General features: G+C 36.4%; 1 long non-coding RNA gene across 1 annotated transcript; it reads left to right on the top strand.

The window, feature by feature from the left end:
- Positions 1-728: 728 nt before the first annotated feature.
- Positions 729-7,222, top strand: LOC128080434 (uncharacterized). The gene is made up of 5 exons (XR_008206675.1): positions 729-2,760; positions 4,844-4,978; positions 6,137-6,262; positions 6,563-6,653; positions 7,131-7,222. It is a non-coding gene; the product is annotated as an uncharacterized LOC128080434 (long non-coding RNA).

Below are 7,222 nucleotides of genomic sequence, written 5' to 3'. Positions count from 1 at the left end.
ATATATGCAGAAGCCTTGTTTCAGCATTCATGGAGTTCTTTTTCTAATTACTCCCCACATTACTTTGGCTCTGTTATGTTAGAGCAAGTTCATCTCTGTGTGATTGCTGATTAATCTTTGTAGGTTTTTGTTTGTTGTGGGTTTAATGCTGCTGTTTTAGGACAGAGGAATGGTGTTTCTCACAATGGAGAATAAGCTTGTTTGGAGTTCTTTTTACCTTCAAGCTTCAGAGTTGCAAAGGACTTCCCTCAAAGATTTATAACACTCAGTGATGGGCACATCAGATTCCTCTCTTGTGTACGTTTCCCCTTTCTCCCTTTCTGGATGGTTAGCAAAGACCACGAGACGGATCAGATTGAACGACCTCCTGTTTATCATGGGATGCTGCATTCACCTGGAAATGCCATGTTAAGTTTAGTAAGATAAGAGCATTTCCGTCCTTATGAGAGTGAGCTGTGTGCTGCTGTCTGGGAATGGGATATCTGGTGTCACCAGTAGTGCTGGGCATACGGCCAAGACATTCAGAGAGCATCCTGACCTGATCACAGCTGGTCCTGTTTTCAGCAGGAGAACAATTAGAGATGTTCTGAGGTCTTTTCCAACCTGAAGTTAACTGTGATCCTAAGAAGGGATGCTGTTTTCAATGCTGTAGCAACAAATTAATATCCAAAATAATAGCCAGCCTGACATGACACAATCCAGAATGTCATGTCATTCTATCCAGAATGATTTCCTGATAGCAGATCTGACAATCTGACCATATGTGACCACAGCACTCTTGAGTTTGGGATCTGAAAATTAAGGTTTTCTATGTCTCCTCAGTGTAGCTGTTTTCTCACTCTAGCTTGTCACCTAATGGTCTCCCAGCTATACCTAGTTTCAAATATATAATCTGATATCTGTATAGAAAAATATCTTCTAATACAAATGTTTTGCTGGGGTCAGTTATGCATGAGAAGCAAGAAGCAAGTCTTTTTCTTGACCTTGGCTGATGAATGCCAAAAGTGTGGGTTTTGCTTAAATGTATCTTATCACAGTACTGTGGGTATTATAAGCAGGTCGATAACAAATCTGTTCTGTCTCCAGTCTGCCCATGTAAATTCCCAGGTTAATTAGTCAGCAGAGACCACAAGGAGGATACAATCTACATGCTTATAAACAAGCCAGTCTGTGCTGAATACACATAAGAACCTTATGTTATTTAATGTAAGAGGAAAATATGAAACGGCATAAGGGAAAAGGGAAGTAATTATATTAACTCTAGGGAAGTTTCTAGGGTATTTTATCCATTGCTTTGAATTCCAATTAAAACTATGTATCTAGTCAAGAGCTTCTGAGATCAGGTTCTTTATTTGAACCTGAAACTTGGAAGATTTACCTTGTTGAGATTGAGAAAATGTTAGAAAGAGTTGTCTTTTGTAGATCTCACAGGTTTTGTTTGTTTATTTTCAGAATGAAAGTTTTGATGCAAAATCTGTGCTTGCGCCTCAGGTTTGGTTTTTTTTTTTTTAATGTCATGTGTATGAAAACGTGATGCTTCATATTTCAAATGAAACAATTCAAAGAACAGACTCTATGGTAGATTCAGTTGGTTCTGTGCCTGAACAGTTTGGACTTGGTCAATTGAAGAACTTCAATATGTTGACAGTCATAAGTTCACGTGACCATTCTTATTCTAAATACTCTCACTCTTTATTACTGTTTTCTGATAGGAACATCTTTTTTTCCTCCCAACAAAGCAATGGTAAATAGATGTTTCAGATCAACAGCTAAGCATCTGAAAAATAATTATATGTATGTTAAATAATAAACAGGGAAGCAAGAGTTATAACTTGATTTAGTGTTGCCAGTGGCAAGAGCAGAAATGTGCAATTACTGATGTCTGCAAAATCTCTATGCATTTCTCTGAGATAACCAAAATTTCAGTACTCTTTTGTAGAACAGGGACTATTCATGCTTATTTTAATATTATACTTACGACAAATTACCATAACACATGCTTTTGAGACACTTCAGTGCAATGTGTGTGCATCATTCTTGTTGAAGGACTTACATTTATATTGTTGAGCACATATCTGCTTTAATTTTCACTGGATTCAACTTGCAAATGTGTAGATCTGTGTGGTTTGTAGGTAATGTATCACAGACTTAAAAGTGTGTTTTTCTTTTCTGGATCTAAACCTTCTATGACAAATAAAGAATCTGTGGTATGAAATCTGTGAAATAATGTTTTTTGAATCCTATGAACAAAATGTTTTTGAGAAAGGACATCAAGCTTCAGGCTTCAAAGTATCTGTCAAGAGTGGAAATCGTAGAAAATATTCTTGTCAAAAAAGCAATGTTTAACTACTTCCATATTTTAATTTAATAACTGTTAGGTGCTGAAAATAGATTTGTGCCTTGGCCAAACCCTTAGTCTGTTTTTTTTTTTTTTTTCATTTGGAATTGGAAGGGTTTGGTTCAACAAGAATCTGCTCTTTTCAACATAAATTGTGTTGAGTTGTAGCTTAAAGCTTTAATCTCAATCACAATTTTTGCTCTGTTGGTGTATATCTGTGTATTTTATGAGACCCTGGATGTTTTGTTTTGTGGCTGTTACCTGTACCAGTACTATTCTGTTGCTCTCTGCAGGGTGCGTTACCCACCAGAGGGAGCCAAAGCCAAGAACCGTCGGACTTTGCCTTTCAATTTTCAGAGCTTCCCTACTGAAAGTCATCTCCACCGCTTCACAGTGCTTTTGATTCAGGCCTCTGTCTTCAGGTTCGTCATTTGTAAATTGTATTAAGCTCTATTTTCATTAATACAAGTAAAGGGCCCAAGCTTCTGAAAATAAGTTAAAGTTGGGTGCTATGTTTAGGAACCTGAGAAGTCCCAAATTTTTCTTTCCAAATTTTCAATTTTCTGGAGAATGAGAGAACTGTCAACACAGCTCATTTATTTACAGTAAACCTGAAAGATTATCACATACACCTCCTATTCTAATGTCTCCTGAGCAAGCATGTTTTCATATATATTTTATTTACTTCTAAGTTTGCAAACGTGTTATTAACTCTACTAGTCATCAGGCATTGAGATGATGCATTTACAGGGATTATAGGGAGTGAGTAAATAAAATGGAAGCTGAAAATAGAAACCATTAAATCAAATCTGTTGTATCTGTAAATAAATATATGATGGATATAATGAAGCTGATGGATTTTCTTGTATTTCTAGGTAATAATTGGCTGAGATTAGTAATTATATTTGCATCAGATATACAAGTAAGCCTGTCTGCTAAGCAGACATACATTTTTTAACGGGAAGCACAGCTGGGCTCAGACCTTGGTTCCTTGTAATGAAAACTGGACTTATGTGAAAGAGGCCTAAAATGATGGCCTCCATCTGCTTCCTCTGTTCACCTGCTGCCTGATATTTTAGGTATTTCACTTTCTTCCAGTAATGCCCAGAAACAGTTCCATTTTGACAGAGTTGAGCAGCTCAGTATTTATAAACCTACTTGTTTTATATCTGCAAAACACTTCATAAAGCTTTTCCTAATTGCAGCTGGCTGTATGAACATAAATAGTCTTTAGCAAAAGGTGGAATTGACTTCTTTGTACTATAGGAGACAGGAAAGCTCACAGTTGAGCAATCATAAATGAAGCTGGTCCTTATTACCACCTCTAAGCTGCTTTCTTCTTGCTCAAGTCATTTGTCATTCTGAATGCATTCTAAATGCTGTGTCATAATTTGCCTTCTCCAAAACCATTAGTGTATCAGTCACAGGAATCACAGAAATCTGATTGCAGCCTTTGAAAGTTCCTTAACTAACAGGCCTGTGTGTTTTCTACACGCAGATTGTGGGTAATCAGCCTGTTAGACCTCCTCTCAGATTATTTCTCAAATTCAAAATCTTGTCATAGAAAAACAGTCGCACACAGTGCCAGTTTTGGCTCAGGTTTCTGTTCCTTGATAGAAACTTCTCATGAGGAAGGTATGAGAAAGTTTGTATCAAGTTGCTGTCTAATAGAGTTTGCTGTACAGCTTTCTCAATTAGAAATTGCTTTATATAGTAAAGCATGAGATTTTAATGGGTTTCTGAATGTCCGTATAATTCTGTTTGTATACAACCTAAAGTACAAAGAGCTCTTTGTCCCTATTTCAGCATAACAAAGAGGGTGACTAATTTGTGTTTACTTTGCCATCAATTTAGTTGTATAATGGCATAGCTTGTTGGGATTTTTTATAGGTGTTTTCTAATATTTCAATGGGAATTAATCTGTTAAATATAGTAAACAGAAATGTGAAAGAGACTTGTGAGTTTGAAAAACAAAGGAAATGTTCAATTGTGCAGTTTCCAGTGGTACTTCCTTACCAGTGACTATTGAATAACAGTGCTACGAGACACTATGAATGTGCAATTTGAGATTTTCTTAATAAAAATAGGAGAAAGTCTTACAAGCATTTTTGGAAGAGGAGATTATTTATATTGTAATGTATTTCAGATGCAGTTATTTAGCTATAAAGTGACCCTTTAGTCACAGCTTCTCGTTTTAGTTCTTTTGGATTGATTTTTACTCTGCTCCTAATTATTTTTGACAGCTTTTTTGCTTTGTTTCTGTACTTAATTCCCACTGTCATTTCAATCTTTTTCTTACTTGGGTTTATTTTTCTCTTTTTTTTTCTTTTTTTGTGGGATGCTGCTTTCATATACTCTGGTTTCACTTTTGACTTTCTATCACCTCAGAACTGTATTGCCTTGTATTTTATTTTGACACCAGGGAAGAGAAAGGAATAAATGGCAGCTGCAGATGCAGAAATACACTCAGCTCTGTGTTTGAAACTGTACTTTTTTTTATGTCAGGTTTTTGATCAGACTGGCTCATGGCAGTAGCTGCATGAAATACACATTTCCTCATCAGATACTCCAAAACACAGGAATTGTTCCATGCTTATATCAAGGAATTCAGCACACAGATTATATTCTGTGTGCATACAGGTTAGTAGAATGTATTTTCCCCCACTGAGAACTTAGGACTAGAACACCATTTTTCGGAATTCACCTAAATATGAGTCTTCCACCATCACATTTTTGTTGATTTCTTTGTTAGATCTGTTCATAATTTCATGATACTTAGCCCACTGGTCTTTATTTCTGTACTGACATTATATAATCCCAATTCAAAAGTTACAAGGGAATAGTCTTAAGAACCTTTTGTAGGTATGAATATCCTCATATCATCTCTCAACAGTCTATTAATGTCTTCCACTAATAAGCTGCTGATACAAGCACTTCTTCCAAACACAAGCTGAACAGCATTCTTTCCTGGTTTGGAAAGATGGTCCAGCATGCAGCTTTATGCAGTGTTTGTTGAGACTGTCAGACAAATTTCCGAGAACAAGAGTTGTGCTAATGCTCCACAGGTGGTGTTCTCTGTTGGTATCCTACCATGATTCATCTTTGCTTGGGGTAAATATTGCAGCCGCTGAAAAAAATTATAGGTTTCTAAGTATTACTATTCCACTTCTCCCATAAACAGCATAGAAAAAGGCAGTCACAGTTCCTTATGCAGTGTGTTTGACAGGATTAGAATGAAAAGTGCCACTCCTAGTCTGATTTTCCAATTGCACTGGAAATGTTCTGTATTAAGGACAAAAGTAATATTCAAAGACGCATCTTCTTGCAGAGAAGAAAGTTAACGTGTTAGAAAAAGTTCACATAAGAGAATGGAATCAGTAAAAGATGGCCATATATATATATATATATATATATATATGTATATAAGTAATAATAAGAAAGTAATCTGAAGTGCACGTTGATGTCCTTATTAAGTCCCATGTTTTGTCACTAGTACACCTGAACGGTTTAACAGCTAGATTTGCAGGTAGTGATGACATTGGGGCACAACAAATCATAGTTGCAAGAAGAAGCTGCATCAGAGCTTCTGGGTTTCATTCTTTAATGTACTCAAATAGTTGATTCTGACAGTATAGACCTGATACTTTCACATATCTCTTGCAGTGCATTACACAAACATATCTGGAAGCAGAAGTCAGTCTTCCTTGTGTATGCATCAGATTTTATTTAGTGGTGTGACAGAATAAGGGTACAGATAACTTTTCTCTATATTGATTCTCTTATTTTATGCTGAAATAGAAAAGAAACTGTGAACATTCAACGCTAGCATAAGCAATGTACCCACTAAGCTGATATGCCAAGATTCTGTGGCCAGTGTTCAAGCAAGCAGCTGAGAATTAATGAGTACTCCTTTGTGGTCTCCAGGTAACGAAGGTTTAGAAGCTATATTCTTTCTTCTCCAGAAAAGGAATTTGTGCCTAGTTTAAAAAATACTTGAGTGGCCTGTGTTATCTGCAGGAACATCTTTTCTAAATTCTGTAGGAGTGTTTTTTTGTTTTTTTAAATCACGCTGGCAGCCTTCCAGCAACTTTAGGTGCCTAATTCTTGTTTTTAGTCTTAACTTTCCTACCCAGCCAAGTTCTATCTGAAGGCAGCAGATTTCACTGATGACCTTATTTGCACCTTCTTCATTAATCATCTGAGTTCTCATCTAATTGTATTCAGCTGCATTCCAAATACTAATACCACTGAGATAATATTTGGGAATCTGAAGACCATCACCATGTGACCAAGTTACATCCTGTTCCTTTTGGAGGTAAGCCTCCAAATTTAATTTCTGTTGCTACTTGTTAAATGAGAATTGTTTCTGTGGATCAGTTCATTTCTAAAAGGATTGTACAGATGGAAGTCTCAAATTATCAATATTGTAATTCCGTATTCTTTAGTTTTTGCATGTTCTATGTTGGTATATTTCAGCAATCTCTTCTATGAGAAATGTTTCGATAAGATCTCTTGGTGCTGTTCCCAGAACACGGTTCATGTGATATCAAAGAATCCTATTGTTTTGCTACGGACCATTTTGTCATTGGGAATTTGGACACAGGGTTTGCAAAGGGTTGGCTGAGGCCACAATACAAAAGACAGAACTTTTGTGCTATCTGTTCTGGCAGGCAATCTTCTGTCAAAGGCCGCTATATTTCTTCATCTACAAAATTAGTGACCCTAGCTGCCTGAGAAGTAGGAATTCTGTTTATAGTCACTGTAGTATTAAGTAACATTGTTGTCTCTTTAGACATCACACAAGACCAATGGACTCCACCTGTTTTTTCATCTGTAACCTATAAATTTTCTCCATTGGCCAGACAATCCTGGGTGAACTGAAGG

The sequence above is a fragment of the Tympanuchus pallidicinctus genome, unplaced genomic scaffold, assembly GCF_026119805.1.
Source record: "Tympanuchus pallidicinctus isolate F22 unplaced genomic scaffold, pur_lepc_1.0 scaffold2, whole genome shotgun sequence".
NCBI lineage: Eukaryota > Metazoa > Chordata > Aves > Galliformes > Phasianidae > Tympanuchus > Tympanuchus pallidicinctus.
The sequence above is the reverse complement of the archived record's forward strand: the minus strand, read 5'-3'. Positions and strand labels throughout refer to the sequence as shown.